The sequence below is a fragment of the Miscanthus floridulus genome, chromosome 8 (assembly GCF_019320115.1).
Source record: "Miscanthus floridulus cultivar M001 chromosome 8, ASM1932011v1, whole genome shotgun sequence".
In the NCBI taxonomy this organism is placed as follows: Eukaryota; Viridiplantae; Streptophyta; class Magnoliopsida; order Poales; family Poaceae; genus Miscanthus; species Miscanthus floridulus.
In genome coordinates, this window is record NC_089587.1 from 17,765,491 (window position 1) to 17,780,728 (window position 15,238).

The window sequence follows — 15,238 nt, forward strand, 5'->3', positions numbered from 1 at the left end:
CATTCTGCAAACAATTTTTGGAACATCAAGCAGCTAAAACTCCTAGTCATGTTTTCCAAAAAAAGACTCTGTGACAATAAATGCAGCTGAACATAAATTAGCTACAACTACTAGTAACTTTGAATTTTAGAGTGTTTTTTCTGGACATGGTGACAGGAAGGAGTCTGCACAATAGGTGGTGGTTTGTATTATATATATGGGCCCCTTTATCAAATGGACTTTAACTAAAACATGGCTCAGTCAGTTATAGGCCCATCAGTGGCAGATTCATGGATTAATAAGAAAAAATGATCTCCAGATAAGCTATTGAGCACAGAAGATGACAGCAATGCATGAAATGTGTTACAGATATTCATGCAAACGATTCACATTTCAACATCTTTATACAGCAAAAGATAGCGCTCACCTGTTGCTTCACTTTCTTCAAATCCAGCAAACGCAACTGCTTCAATTTATGCTGCTTTGGCAAAAACTCTACAAGGGAAAAAAAGAAGCAAAATGGTGAAGCATGGAGCGAATATGGGAGTTAAGAAAAGCTACGGAAGGAACCCATAAACCTAAGTACTATTCCAAATGAGTTTAAAAATTTATTATTCTAGTCCAACCAATTCAAACAGCACAGCATCAAGTAGGTATGCATATGCATATACATATACATAACAATTCCACTGAATAAAACTGGTATGCATATACATATACATAACATAAAAGATGTTTGGCACAGTAAATAGAACACCAAAATTATATGTAGCAATTCCTATGGTACAGGAGGCATCTATGTTGACCACTAAAACATAGACCACCAGTCCTCCCCTACTATACTAGCACAAATGTATGAGGCCCTTCACCCCCTAAGCTGGTTTAGCTGCATTTATGTTCACCTGCATTTACCTGACTGCTGCGTTAGTAGTAATGATCAGGTGTCCCTACTCTTGGTGAGTTCGCATTCCATCATTGTGGTGCTGATGATTCCACTGTAAAATGTAAAGTTAGATCCCATACACATCCGACAATAATAATCATACGCTCAAATTATTTAATTTGTAGCGGAGGCAAAGATTATTAAAAATAGGGCACCGGACAGAAGTTTATTATGATGCAGTACATGAAGAACACATAGTTCATGCCAAAGGCTCATGGTACATGAAACGAATTGAAACAAACACACATCGATTCAAACAAATGAACACACATGCAATGAAATTAAACGAAGCATGACTAAACATCAACGCTGTTGTAGGTCCATTGGTCTACTTGTTTTCCCGGTTAAAGTTGATCCAAGTCAGTCGGCCATCGCTTGTTTTCATGGTTAGGAATGTCCTGCGGTTGAGTTTCTTCTTGCATAGGCTTTCAGGAACAGCTCGGACCCCTCGTGGAAACCATCTTCTTCTAAAATCTGACACACTTGGTCCATCTCCACTTCCTCCCGGCTGAGATTGTGCTCACCCGATGCCATGTCTTTCATGGTGTTCTGAGATGTCTCTCACGCAATCCTCCAAGCTAGCACTCTTCTTTATATGTGGGTTGTCCACCACTTGTGTTGGTCCCGAGTTCTCCTGCACGGGTGAGCCGACCGCTCACCATCGTTCCCGACCCCACACACTACAGTTGAAGGTAGAAGAGAGAGGAAGAACAGAGCGCGCACACACATAGCACAAGCACCAGCATTGGCCAGAGCTCTGCAGAGGAGATGGCAAAACTAAACTCGCTCTCTTTACTGAGTTGCAGTGGAAAGCTACATATACAACTCTACCCATCTAATCCTAGTACACAAACATGTCAGGCTACCATGCTGCTACAGTGACTAGATGTGACAGTAGGACTGACTTTGGCACCCACCCCTGCTGTGGCTATAGTGCAACAAGAGAGCCTTTCAGCGCCTACCCCTGCCATGGCTATAGTGCAGCAGCAGGGAGCCTTTTCGGCGCCTGCCCTACTGCCCATTCAGAGATTGGAGAGCAGCATATTACTTTACAATTCTTTCCCTAATCCTGCTGCTAACCCTAAAACCTCCACCATGTCGATCATCTTCTTCAGCTTCGTGAACCAAAGACGGCCGAGCGGCTTGGTAAGGACGTCCGTGAGTTGCCGACCAGTTTTGACGAACTAGATGACGATCTACCCTCCATCAACATAGTCCCTGAGGAAGTGGAACTTGATGTCGATGTGCTTGCTTGGGTCATGGAGAACCAGATTCTTCGCGTGGGTGATGGTGGATTGGTTGTCCACCATCAGTGCTGGTGGGTGAACTTCCACACCAGTTAGCTCACCTAGCAGCCGGCGTAGCCACATAGCTTGGCACGCCACTGTGGTCGCCGCCACGTACTCTGCCTCGTACATGGACAGCGCCACCACCTTCTATTTCAGTGACAACCATGAGATTAGAGCCGACCTAAGGAAGACGAGCACGCCAGAGGTGCTCCACCGTCTATCGATGTCCCCCGCCATGTCTGCATTGCTGAACATAGTGAGCTACAGCCCACTTCCACCGATTTTGGGGAAGACGATCCCCTGATCCACCGCCCCCCTTGACGTAGCGCAGCAGCCGCTTCACTGCGGCCTAGTGATCCTCTCGGGGAACCTCCATGAAGCAGCTGACATAGCCCATGACGAACGCAATATCTGGCCTTATGTGGACTAGGTAGCGCAGACCATCGATGATGCTCTGGTAGAGTATTACATCTACCTTCACCGCGGTACTAGCCTTCATCAGCTTTAGCCGCTCCTCCATCGAAGTCACACACGACTTGCACTCAGCCATGCCGCTCCACTCCAACAGCTTCGAGGCGTACGCACTCTGACCGAGCATGAGCGCCTCCTTTCCCTGTCTCACCTCGATGCCGAGGTAGTAGGAGAGCGCACCAAGATCACTCATTCAAAAATGAGCCGCCATCTCATGCTTGAAGCTGTCGATGTCCTCTATACGCGCACCGGTGACGATCAAGTCGTCCACACACATGCCGACGACAAGCTCCTCCTTCCCCTATCGTCGCGTGTAGAGCACGTGCTTGGTTGTGCACCGCGTGAACCCAAGCTCACCTAGCGTGGCATCAAGCTTGGCACTCCACGCTCGTAGGGCCTACCACAGCTCGTAGAGCACCTTGCATAGTTAGAGCACCCTGTGCTATGCTCCCTTTATAGCGAAACCCAGAGGTTGCCTAACGAAGACTGTCTTCGCTAGTTCGCCATTGAGGAAGGCCGATTTTACCTCCAGGTGATGGATGCGCTAGTCCTTCACTGCTGCCAAAGCCAGCAGTAGTCGGATAGACTCTATGCGCGCTACTGGCGCAAAGACTTTCTTGAAGTCAATGCCCTCACGCTGGACAAAGCCTCGGGTGATGAGGCACGCCTTGTGCTTGACAATGGCGCCACGCTCGTCCCGCTTGACCTTGTACACCCACTTCAGGCCAATCAAATGGCATCTTGTAGGTGGATCGATGAGCTTCCAAGTCTCATTTTTCTCGATCGCCTTTATCTCCTCCAGCATCGCTCGTCGCCAATTTGCATTGCGCTCAGCCAGCACGAACATGGGTGGTTCCTCTACACTGACGAGAAGCATCTCTAGGTCATTGAGTAGCCGACTCGCCAGGCCTGAGGACCCTATGTTGCCGATGATGTCATCCAGCCTATGGAACCATACCTCCTCACCGTCATGGAAAGCATCCACAAACTCTATGATGTCGCTTGGAGGTGAGGCAAACTCGATCGGCGTCGATGAAGTCCCCTGTTCCACCACAGTGGTCGCCACAGCACCTGGAGTGCTTGGCACCCCAGCTGTAGTGTGTGGCACTACTCCTGTAGTGCTCTACACTCCTCTCGGAGTGCTCAGCAACAGTCTTGGAGTGGTCAGCACCACTACTAGACTTCTCAGTTCCGCTATGAGAGCGTCCGACACTCATCCTGGAGTGGTCGACACCACTACAGGACCACTCAGCACCACTCCTGGTGTGCTCGGCACCCCTCCTAGAGTGCTCGACTCTGTTGCTAGAGTGGTCGGCACCTCCTCTCTAGTGTCTCAACCACCGTGGATGACCAAGTGCTCAATGACAAAGGTGCTGGTGAAGCTGCTAGCTTCCCCTGTGCCTAGACTATCCTAGTCCTAGACCGCCTTCTCATCGAATATGATGTCACGCGATACAACCACCTTGCCTCCGTGTGGGTCATAGAGCTGGTATGCCTTGGTACCTTCCTCGTAGCCCAGGAGCACCATCGGTGTGCTCCTATCCTTCAGCTTGGTGAGGACCAGCTTCGTCTTCCTGATGTGGCTGATGCAGCTAAATGTCTAGAGGAAGAACATGCTTGGCTTGTGCCCATACCAAGCTTCAAACGATGTCACGCCCTTTAGGGCCTTTATGGGCGCACGATTGAGGATGAACACCACCGTGGTCACCGCATCACCCTAGAACCTTGATTGCATGCTCTTGGCCTTCATCATAGATCGAGCCATGCCGACCACCATCTGGTTCTGCCTCTCCACCACGCCATTCTGCTATGGTGAGTATGGCGTGTAGTGTCGCACCACACCCTAATTCACGCAGTACGCAGCGAACTCCATCGAAGTGAATTCGTCACCACGATCAGTCCACAGCATGCACAACTTCTTGCCGGACTCTGCCTCCACCCATGCCTGGAACCTCTTGATCACCTCCGCCGCCTTGTCCTTGCTCATTAGGAATTGCAGCCACATATAGTGACTGCAATCATCCATGAGCAGGAGGAAATATCACCGACTACCGTTTGTGGCTGGTGTGATTGGCCCACAGAGATCATCATGGATGAGCTCATGAGCATTCGCTGTGCGATATTTGGCCGCATTTAGGAATGACAGCCTCCTCTGCTTCTCGGCCAGGAAGCTGTCACACAGCTCGCCTGTGTGCTTGATGTGGGGTATCCCTCGGACCATCTTCTCTAGCCGACCAAGCGCGTCAAAGTTGAGATGATCGAACTGGGCATGCCACAGCCATGGCTCCCCAGTGTGCCATGCTGCCAGACACACCAGCTGCTCTACCTTCAAGTTGAGCAGGTACAATCGATTATGTGAGCATTTTACCTTCACGAGAAGACGCCGCTCCTGATCCCAAATCTTTAGAATCCCGCTCTCGATCAGTACCTCGCTGCCGCGGTCATCTAGCTGGCCAATGCTGATCATGCTTGAACACAGCTGAGGGATGTAATATACATCCATCAGCGCGCCATGCTCACTGTTCTAGTACTTGAAGATGATGGTGCCACGTCCTTAGATCGCCACCCTTAAGCTGTCACCGAACTTCACCATGCCGGTCACATTACCATCGAGCTTAGAGAAGGCTTCCTTGGAGCCCATCATATGGTTGTTGGCGCCAGAGTCCATGTACCATTGTTGCTCCTACTCGCCACCCACACATCCAAGGTGGACTTGGACGCGTGGTTCGTCAAGGTTGACAGCCTTCAAAGCCTTGTTGTGCCCTTCCACCGCCATCACCTCTCCCTTCTCCTTCACCTCAATGTTGTGCAGTGCACATAACATCACTATCAGGAGAGTAGCCTCATCATCCTCATCAGCCTACGCTAAATGAGCCCCGGTCTTCTTCTCCTGCTTGCGATTTGGGCACTCCTTTGCCCAATGGCCCATCTTCCCGCAGCGCCGGTAGGTGTTGGGGTCGACCTTCTTCTTCTTCTCCAAAGAAGCCTTACCATGGCTAGAGGAGACTTTCCCAGACTTCTTCTCCTTCATCTGGGCAGCCCACTCCTCTGTCAGCAGTAGCTTACCGCCATCCATCGTTGCTATGGCCTGCTCTATGCGCTCATCCACCGCATGCAGATGCCTTGTCACATCCTCAATGGTGAGGGTGGACAAGTCCAGCATGGTCTCTATGGAGAGAGCGATATGGATGTGCTTCACTAGCATGGAGTGGAGGTACTTGGAGACCACCTCTTCTTCGTCGATGGTAACGTCGTGGCTTCTCAGCTTGCTGATGAGCGACTGTAGGCGAGGGAGAAGTCCTCCACCAACTCACCATCCTTGAACTTGAGGTTGGCGTACTCCTACTTCAATAGCTGGGCCGTTGCCTTCTTTGCACGGTTGGAGCCGACGCGCATCGCTGCAATGGCCTCCCATGCCTCCTTAGCAGAGTTCTTTGCCCCCAATGGCTCCCTATACTCTGCTGGCACAGCAGCGAGAATAGCCTCCAATGCTGACATATTGTCTTCTTCATTGTCGGTGCCCTTATCAATGGCATTCCAGAGCCATTGGGCTTTGAGCTTGACCTTCATGGTCACCGCCCACTCGCCATAGTTGGTGCGAGTCAGCATCGGCCAACTGGTGCCGCTGACCTCCCACACCGTGCACACGATGACCTCCTATCGTGGCTGGGCAGCCACAACAGCACCGCTACTGTCGCCCATCTCCAAATCATCCATCGTCGTCATCGGTTGGTCCAGTGACGGCGCTTGTATGGCTCCAATACCACTTGTTGGTTCTGAGATCTCCCGTACGGGTGAACCGATCTCTCATCGTTGTTCCTGACCACACACACTATGGCTGGAGATAGAAGAGGGAGGGAGAACAGAGAGCACACAAACAACACAAGCACCAGCGTTGGCCGGAACTCTGTAGAGGAGATGGCAAAACTAAGCTCGTTCACTTTACTGAGTTGTAGTGGGAAGCTACATATACAACTCTACCCATCTAATCCTAGTACACAGACATGCCAGGCTGTCAAGCTGCTACAGTGACTAGATGTGACAGCAGGGCTGACTTTGGCGTATGCCCCTACTGTGGCTACAGTGCGGCAAGAGAGCCTTTCGGCGCCTACCCCTATCACGGCTAAAGTGCAGCAGCAGGGAGCCCTTTTGGCGCCTACCCCTGCCGCCCGTTCAGAGATGGGAGAGTAACAGATTACTTTACACCGTGGTCCTCGGTGTGTCTTTTGGATGACTGACCAACACTAGATCCTACAATGGGGTCCTATGACATAGCTATTGGAGTGTCTTCGGTCATCAGTGTCGCTGTCCTCTCACGGTGTCCACCAGCACTAAGCAGTGTGCCCCTATCTCTAGGGGGTGCGGCCGTACTGCATGGTTAGCTCGTCAAGGAATTCTGGTGGTGCCCCGAGATCCTCACCTTCCTCAATATTGTCCTGTAGGTGAACATGTTAGTACTCCAACCAAACATGTCATTGAACGAGCATAAGCAAAGAATAGATGAAAGCAGTTACCTCTTCCTCTTCCTCCCAATAGCTGGGATCAGCTATGACAGCTCTAGTTTGGGGGTAATGGCTGAGTCCTATATGGGTGGTACGGTCACGCCACTTGAAGTACTTGAACTGCATGGTCGATAGCTTGTTCTACAGCTTCTTATTGGGCAACACAAGGCCTGTTTGGTTCTTGAATCCGCGGTACACATTTGCCCATGCCAGAGTAGTCAAGCCCTTTTGGTTGAAGTTCATTTTATTCTTCTCAACAATGTAAAGGTCCAAGAAAATTTTTGTCTCCTCGGGTTTCCAATGGGACCATTCGCTGGCCATCTGTACCGAGGTGTAGTTACTATGATTGTGTCCTTATGCTAGTTGTATGTTACGATACACTAAACAAAGGGTCATGATGCACGGAACGAACAATAAGGATGAGTAAGGAGTAAACATGACGACACTTGCCTTCTCAAGCAACTTCACGCGTTTTGAACGCAGGTTGTAATGCCTGGCTTCAGGTGGAGAGCAGGACGAAGAGGACGACGGTGCCAGTGTGGGCATGTTGCGAAGGAGCCATTGAAACTTGTTGAAACCTGCAACGAAAAAGGGCTAATGAACATGACATAGAATAGGAAAAGGCTGGTTCGTGCGTGTGCAAGTAACTAAATCGTCCTTTAAGTCCTTTTCTTTCTATAATAAGAATAAGTTGTCTAATACAAGAACCCATGATCTGTTGGCACACCTTAGAGATGGAGTTGTTAACATTGTATACTCAAATGAATAACCAGGCAACTATAAGTTGTGTAGAACTGACAACGAATAACTCATCCAAACAAGGCAAATGAACAAACAGATCTGTATTCACCGAGTTATTGGCAGTTGTGGAAGCCTACCGCAATAAAAGGGGATTTGCATACCCAAGTGATGAGTTCTAGGTCAAATACACGCAACAAAGCAAAGGAACAAAGCTAAGAACGTGAATCCATACTTCAACAACAACGAAGATGGACTTGAATGTATATGACATAGATCAATGATCCTAGAAGACAAAGAGTGAGGGGGAGGGATTAGCAGGCCGCGAATGGCTTCACATAAGCGGAGAAGAAGAGAACGAGGTGGCACACGTACCAGAGGGGGAGACGGGGGATGAACCAGTCAAGAGGCGTCTGATAGATCTATTAGGGATCTGCGGCACAGGCAACGACGGCGTCGATTCGGCAGGGCGGGCGGAGTGGGTGGATGATGGCGTTGAGGCATGTCTTGAGTTCAGAGGGCCAGATGATGGCGAGAGGGATGCCGCCGCCGCCCATGTCTGGCCGCGAGGAGGAGAGCGACTGTGCGAGGGGAGGAACCCTAGACAGGGGCAGCGTTTGAGAGAGAGAGAGCTAGTGGCCGGCGGAAGCCTCCTTGTAGGTCAGCCGAACGATTGCACCTGGGCTGTAGAACGGCTGGGCTGATCAGCCCATTCAGCAGCAGCCCAGCCAGCCAGAGCAGCCCAGCCGAACACGTTGTAAGATGGTCTTTGGTGTTGGGTGGGTCGTGTGGGGAGAGGGGTATTTTTCTTGTAGGTTTGTTTCAATGATGCACTTTTCCTAGAAAACCATCCGAGTGATGCACAAGCTTGTTAAATATGCTGGTATATATGAGTTGACATGGAGATCTCCATGTCGCAACACTCCGGAATTGGAAAAGACCGGTATACCGGTGTGGCGTTGTGTTGTTCTTGTTCCCACACATTCCCCCTGCCACTGTTCTCTTTTTGCCTTGGCAGTTTTGTTCAACAATTCCTCTCGAAAGAAGAAACATCTTTTGAAACACCATTGTGCACATGAGACTCTTTTTCAGTTGTTTATTGCAGTTGCAGGTAGCGCTGCTTCAGCTCAGAGTTCAGAATTTCTTTTGCACGCAGGAACAGTCGAAGAGATGAGTCGCTTCGTCATCACTTGAAACAAGTACAAGGGGGTGATTGGTTGTCCAAACCAGACCATCCTTGCACCCTTTACTTGCTTCACCCCATTCCTCTGTCGTGTTTGGTTTCCCGCCTCGCACGCTTTGCCTGTTTCATTTTATTCCTCTGCCCTCCACCATCCCGTGTGGGTCTATCTTCTCAATTTTCACTTTCCTCGTGATGCAAGACAGCACGATGCACCCATGGTACAAGGGCACATGTGTCACACACTCAAAACTCTCATCCATGCATGTAATCAAATAAGATTTCATCTCGTATTGGAACAACAACAAAGACGACTAAACACGACTGGTACACGATTTGAACATGTATCTTACCGTTGGATACCGCCTCTTCGTCTCGGCTCCCCGACACCAAAAACAACCGATCACGCTCCAAGTAGCTGGAGCCTGGAGCTAGTAAACTGCCAGTGTGACAAGAAACCAAGAACGACAAAAAAAACACACAGATGCTTGGTGCCGCGGTTTGTTGTATATACAATTTACCCAAACAAGGCCGCAATGACTCCAAGAAGGAGACACCGTCCACGTCACCCAACATATTGTCGACCGTTGGATCTCGGGTTCGATGGACCAGATCTGCTCAATCGTACCCGTGGACCTTCCGGACAGAACAACCAGCCACGTCACCCAATTTTTTCTCCTTCGTCAGATCTTCCATCCAACGGCCCAGATCGCTTGGAGCTGATTTCGCCAGGAGCGGCTTCTCGCGCTTCTCCTTGGCTTCCCCCGCTTCTCCTCTGCTTTCCCGCTTCTCTTCTGAATCCATAGAACCAAATATATACCCTAGCTTCCGCTTCCCCCATCCAGCTTGTCGCCCCCTCCTCTCTCTCCTCTTCACGCTCTCTCGCTCTCCCCTTCTCTCTCCGACGTGGGCGCGGACAGGGCGGTGGCGCGAGTGGGAGGCGTCGGCGGCGTCCTCCCCCCCCCCCCCCGTCCTTAGCGCTCCCTCGTCTACCTCTTACCTCCGTTTCTCCCTCCCCTTCCCCTCTCTCTCTCCCCTTCCCGGTCGACACGGCGGTAGGCGCGAGCGCGGTGGCGGCCGCGGCGCGGTGGCGGCCGCGGCGCGGCGGCGCCCCCTGTGGGTTCTCGGCCGGCGCGGGTGGTGCCCGGCGGCCCCTTCCCTCTCCCTCATCCTCTGCGCGGGCTCCTCAACGCCTCCTCCCACCGACGAGCATGTGCTTTGCTCCTCCATGAAACCCTACCTATCTACTTCTTCTGATTTGGTTTTCGTTTTTTGTTTCCCGGTGTTGATTTCAGCTTACTTCCTACTCCTCCATAGGGTTCCTCTACGAGCACCAGATTTGTTGCCTTCCTTCGATGCATGCTTGCTGTGTTGTTGCTGTTATTGCGCCATATTTCGCTTCTGCTGTTTCAGGTATCGGCGGTCCTGAGACTTCTGCCTCTTTGTCCCTGCTTGCTCAACATGGAGAGGAGCTCCTGCATAATATTGGTGAGTCACAAAGCAATAATCTAAAGATGCCTACCAGGCGGTTGACTAACAGAATAATGTGATATTTGTGTTCCGACCAATTTTCTTTGGATTAGATTACAGATACTTTCTAATGGCAATGGATATATACTGAAGGGATGTAGAGGATGGATATACACTGAAAGGGTTTACAGATTGTTAAGATAGTTAGTGGAAACTGAGATTGAAATATATGTATGAGGGATAGACAATTGATGATATTGTTATAGCCTGAATAAATTCCAGATTCTAACATGTACACTTTTCCGTTCTTCTTTGGTGATAACAAGTGCCTTTAATAGCAGGATAACTAGGGGAGTCCTCTGGCTGATATATTGCCCTATTATCATGTATATGGTTCTAATTGTACATTTGATGTTCAACTCATTGCCTGCATACCGATGATAGATCCCAGGTTTTTACATGTGCATGTTTCCACTTTTTATTAGTTGGCATTCCTTTATTATAGTGACATTAATCTCACATCCTTTATTTTAAATTTTTGTTTTGCTATAGTAATCGACATCGACATCAAAACATGTATGCTTTGCTGCAGCTTGATTCCAGATATAGTCACTGATGGCCATAGTGTTAAAGGGTGTCCCAGGTATTTTGTTTCCCCCCTTTTTTGGCATTGTCCCTTGACTGATCTTCATCTATGGTTTCTATAGTAATCGACATCAAAACATGTATGCTTTTCTGTAGCTTGATACCGAAGGGAGCACGTCATGTTCCCAATGAAAAATAGAATTCAGAAGATTCGCAATTCAGACTAGAACCGTACAAGGTACGAGCGATTTTCTTTTCCTCCTATACATACAGCCGAGCACTGATGTGTTGGTCTATCCTCTATGTTGCTCCAGTGCTATGTATGAAAGCTATCGTCTCCTAAATGTCTAACCAAATCTATCGAGTCTATTTTTTGTACCAATTAAACTATTAAGGATCCATTTGTAGTGCCTAAAAGGTTACACATTTTGGTCATTTGGATCCTGACAAATTCTAGATGGCTTAAAAGGTTATCTTGGTAATTTCAATTCCTCTGCAAACTTTTTTTTTTTGGAAAACCTCATTTGCTTGACATTTCCGCAGATCAATTTAGAGTAACCAGCTTTTTCAATCAGATCGTCTTTCACATTAAAGTACATGTGCTTTAAAGAAACCATTTTATTTGTTGCTTAATTATTTTGCTGGTTTAGGCTTATGCTTTCTTCACTAAATCTACGCCTATGACATTAACATGCCTTTTCCACCATAGACTTCAAAGTATCCACTGCAAATTCTCCTTTGGATATGAAGGGGTCAGCTATGGCAAAAGGTTGCTGACTTGCTGCTTATGACTATTTTCATGTTGTTACTTGAGGCTAAAATATTTTTTTATCATGTGCATTGAGGCTGTGATATTTATAAATAAGGGTATCTTACACATTAACTAGACAGAGATGCAATGTAAGCTCATTTTGGTTATAAACTGATGGATCATGGATGCTCTCATTAGTATGAGATCGATGGAAGGTCTTTGTTTTTGGATCATAATAGCAAAATGCTCATATCTTACCTATTTTCATATAGGTCTGGAGGCGTTGCCCCTGGACTGCGGTGAGGCTTCTTGCTATGTGCCTCAAACTTTTTGAAAGCTGGAAGCCCCACTGTCTAATCAAATCCATTTAAACTATTTTTTTCATATCAATTAAACTATTAAGATCCATTTATAGGGCCTACAAGGTTACATATTTTTGGTCAGTTGGAACCTGATGATTTTTGTTTCCTCCCTGTGTTTACATGGTTTCGTGCTGACGATAAGTTTATTACCACATTTACTTTTCTTACTTACTGTGTGACATGTACCATTTTCTTGATTTGCTGATGTCATGTGCTATTGTGCTAATACTTTGCAGAGGGGATCAGAGGTCGACGAGGTTAGATTGGATACACGACGCTGTCCTAAGAATCAGTTCTACAGCGATGACAATGCTGCCGGGCCTCCAGCCCTGCCTCCTGGGGCGCCCTCCATGCACGCAATGCATATGTCCTCGCTGTCTGCCTGCAGGTACTTGAAAAAGCTACTCCAATACTCTTGCTGCTGTCTACAACATGCCTTCCATTGGTGTAATCACAGTGCTCAGATTTCTCAATGTTCAATTGGAAACTATATACATGTCGTATTTTATCCTTATCCCTCGACCTGTACTATTGTGCAATTGGTTTGGAATGGTCTTTATTGCTCGCCAACCCGTACATATAGTATCTCTGGATTATTCTCATGTGCTTAGAGGCCTCATCCTTCAAAATTGTGCTGATTGCAGCTCTCCGAAGATACATGACTTACCTTGCGTTTCCTTTGTTATCTCGTCCTGCTAAAGGTATGACTTCTCTCTGCAGATTATTTTTGGTTGACCTCTTTTGTCTTCAAGGTGTTCCAGCTGTTGAACCAGTACGTAATACAAGCAGAGCTACTTCGGCTACCTGCCTATGGGCCTTTGCCTGCACTATGCCCAAATAGTGCTTGTTCTAGATACCGATAATGTATAGGTCCATCGTCTCTATCTAAATCTAAAATCTTATCAGTCAATGCTGTAAAGCAACTTTGGGGGAATATCCCATGTATTTATTACTATCTTTGGTTATCTTGTCTCTAATAAGCCTATTATCGGTTGTTTCAGATGGAGTACAAAAATATGCTATATAGGAAATGATTCGGCTTTTGATTGGCTGCAGTTGCTAATCATTTTCCCATCCCTAGATGGAACATGTTTTTTTCCTGGTTCATGTTCTCTGTTACTAATCATTAACCGACTGATACGGCGCGCAAGTGCGCGCCCCTTCCACTAGTCAAATCATGTTCCCTTCCCCCTTGGTTTACGGGAACAAGAAGAGGATGCTGCACCACCCAACTTGCCTATACTACTCTAGCATCATTTGATTTGGCAGTACTAGTACTAGCTAGTGGCGGCGACCGGCAGGCTGGTTGGAGCAGCGCCGGCTCCGACGGCGGACGAGGAGGGCCCAGGCACGCCATGGCACGGCACGACGCGGCACGGCGGCACTGCCGTGCCGTATCGTGTTACCGTGCCCAGGTCGCGGCCCAGGCACGGCACTACCGGCCATTAGCCGTGTCGAGCCGTGCTGCCGGGCACGCGGGCCGTGTCATGCCACCGGGCACTGTTGTTGTCGCAGACGAGCCCTCAGCTGTGCACCGCTGCCGCGAATGCGTCGCCACCGCCGTGCGCCGCTACAAGGACATACTCCAGTCAATGGCGGAGCCGGGATTTATACTCAGGGGGGGCCGGCCATCAGGAATTATACTTAGGGAGGCCGGCTCGGTCTTTTTCATTGCGATAATTTTATTATCTAGTTGTGTTTTGTATGATTATATTATCTAAAAGATATTAATAGGTATATATGACAAGAATTTTATATAATCTCCCTCTTAATATAAATAAAAAAATATTAAGTCATACTACTATTTTTTTTTGTGAGGTGGGGCCAGGCCAGCCGGGGCCTGGGCTGTCCGGCTGTGGCCGGTGGAAGGAAGGGAGCAAAACGGTAGGCAGCGCAGGGCACAGCCGCAGTACGAGTACGACCCAGGCCACACAAACCGTGGCTGGACGGGCGGGTGGGCGTCATGCCGCCCTGGCCTCATTCATCTCATGGGTGTCCCTTGACTTGTCGCGGTGCGGAGCGTGACACACTGCCACGTCGTGCGCCGCATGCGCCCGCCCGCCGGTCGGCCTCTGATCGATCCGCAGCCTCAGCCGTCCTCGGTTCCTCGCTCTACCGCCGATCGCATCGACTAGCGTTTTTCGGCTACCTACCCGGTGCACGTCTTCCGCTCTCGCGTCCCTGTACGTGCGAGAACGCCTTGCATGCGACCGGTCCCGTCGCGGCCCATTCCATGGTGCCCCAACGCAATGCAGGCAGGCAGGCAGCCCGCAGCCGGCACCGGCGCGTTGCCGGTGGACTCGGCGTCTGCTGCAGTGCGGAGCGCCGGCCGCCGGAGCCACCCATGAAACACAATCGAGCAGCAGCAGCACACATTCCCCTCAAGATTCCGAACGATCGGACGACGTGCATCATGTGAGAGCGGTCCGTGCTTGTGCTTGCCAGATAAAAAACACTACTCCGTACTAGCCTGGGAGGACGATCCGCTGCAGGGTTTCGAGACGATCGAGCAGGTAATATTTGGATCCACCAGCTAGTGAGCAAAAACGCTTGCGGCGCTTTGCCCGTTGATCCCAGCATCCGGCGGTGCAGCCGTGCAGGGCCGGTGATCGGACACGACAAAGATCGCCATCAGTAGCCGATCCATCGGCAGCACGCTGAATCGCTGACGAGTCACACGAGCGTGCTAATATGGACAAGCTCGTTTGGAGGAATTTGGATGGTTTAAAAGAATGTTAGAGAAATTTATGAGAGAAAAACAATATTCTGAATAAAAAAAAATAGCGAATCAAGCTAGGTTTAAGAGCACGCCAACATCGCATTGGATGCTTGGTGAGTGACTGATTCAGCCAGTGGGTTCGGGGTGCCCCGTGCATGCATGGCTGGTTCATGGGATGGATCCATGGGTCTTCTCTCACGTGCTTGCACAGTTTCTTTTGGCACTTAGGGCTTGTTTAGTTGGGTGAAG

General features: G+C 49.2%; 1 long non-coding RNA gene across 1 annotated transcript; it reads left to right on the forward strand.

Moving 5' to 3' along the window:
* Nucleotides 1–10,371: 10,371 nt before the first annotated feature.
* On the forward strand, nt 10,372–12,652 carry LOC136471247 (uncharacterized). The gene is made up of 4 exons (XR_010761971.1): nt 10,372–10,590; nt 11,125–11,215; nt 11,314–11,395; nt 12,507–12,652. It is a non-coding gene; the product is annotated as an uncharacterized lncRNA (long non-coding RNA).
* Nucleotides 12,653–15,238: the final 2,586 nt, after the last annotated feature.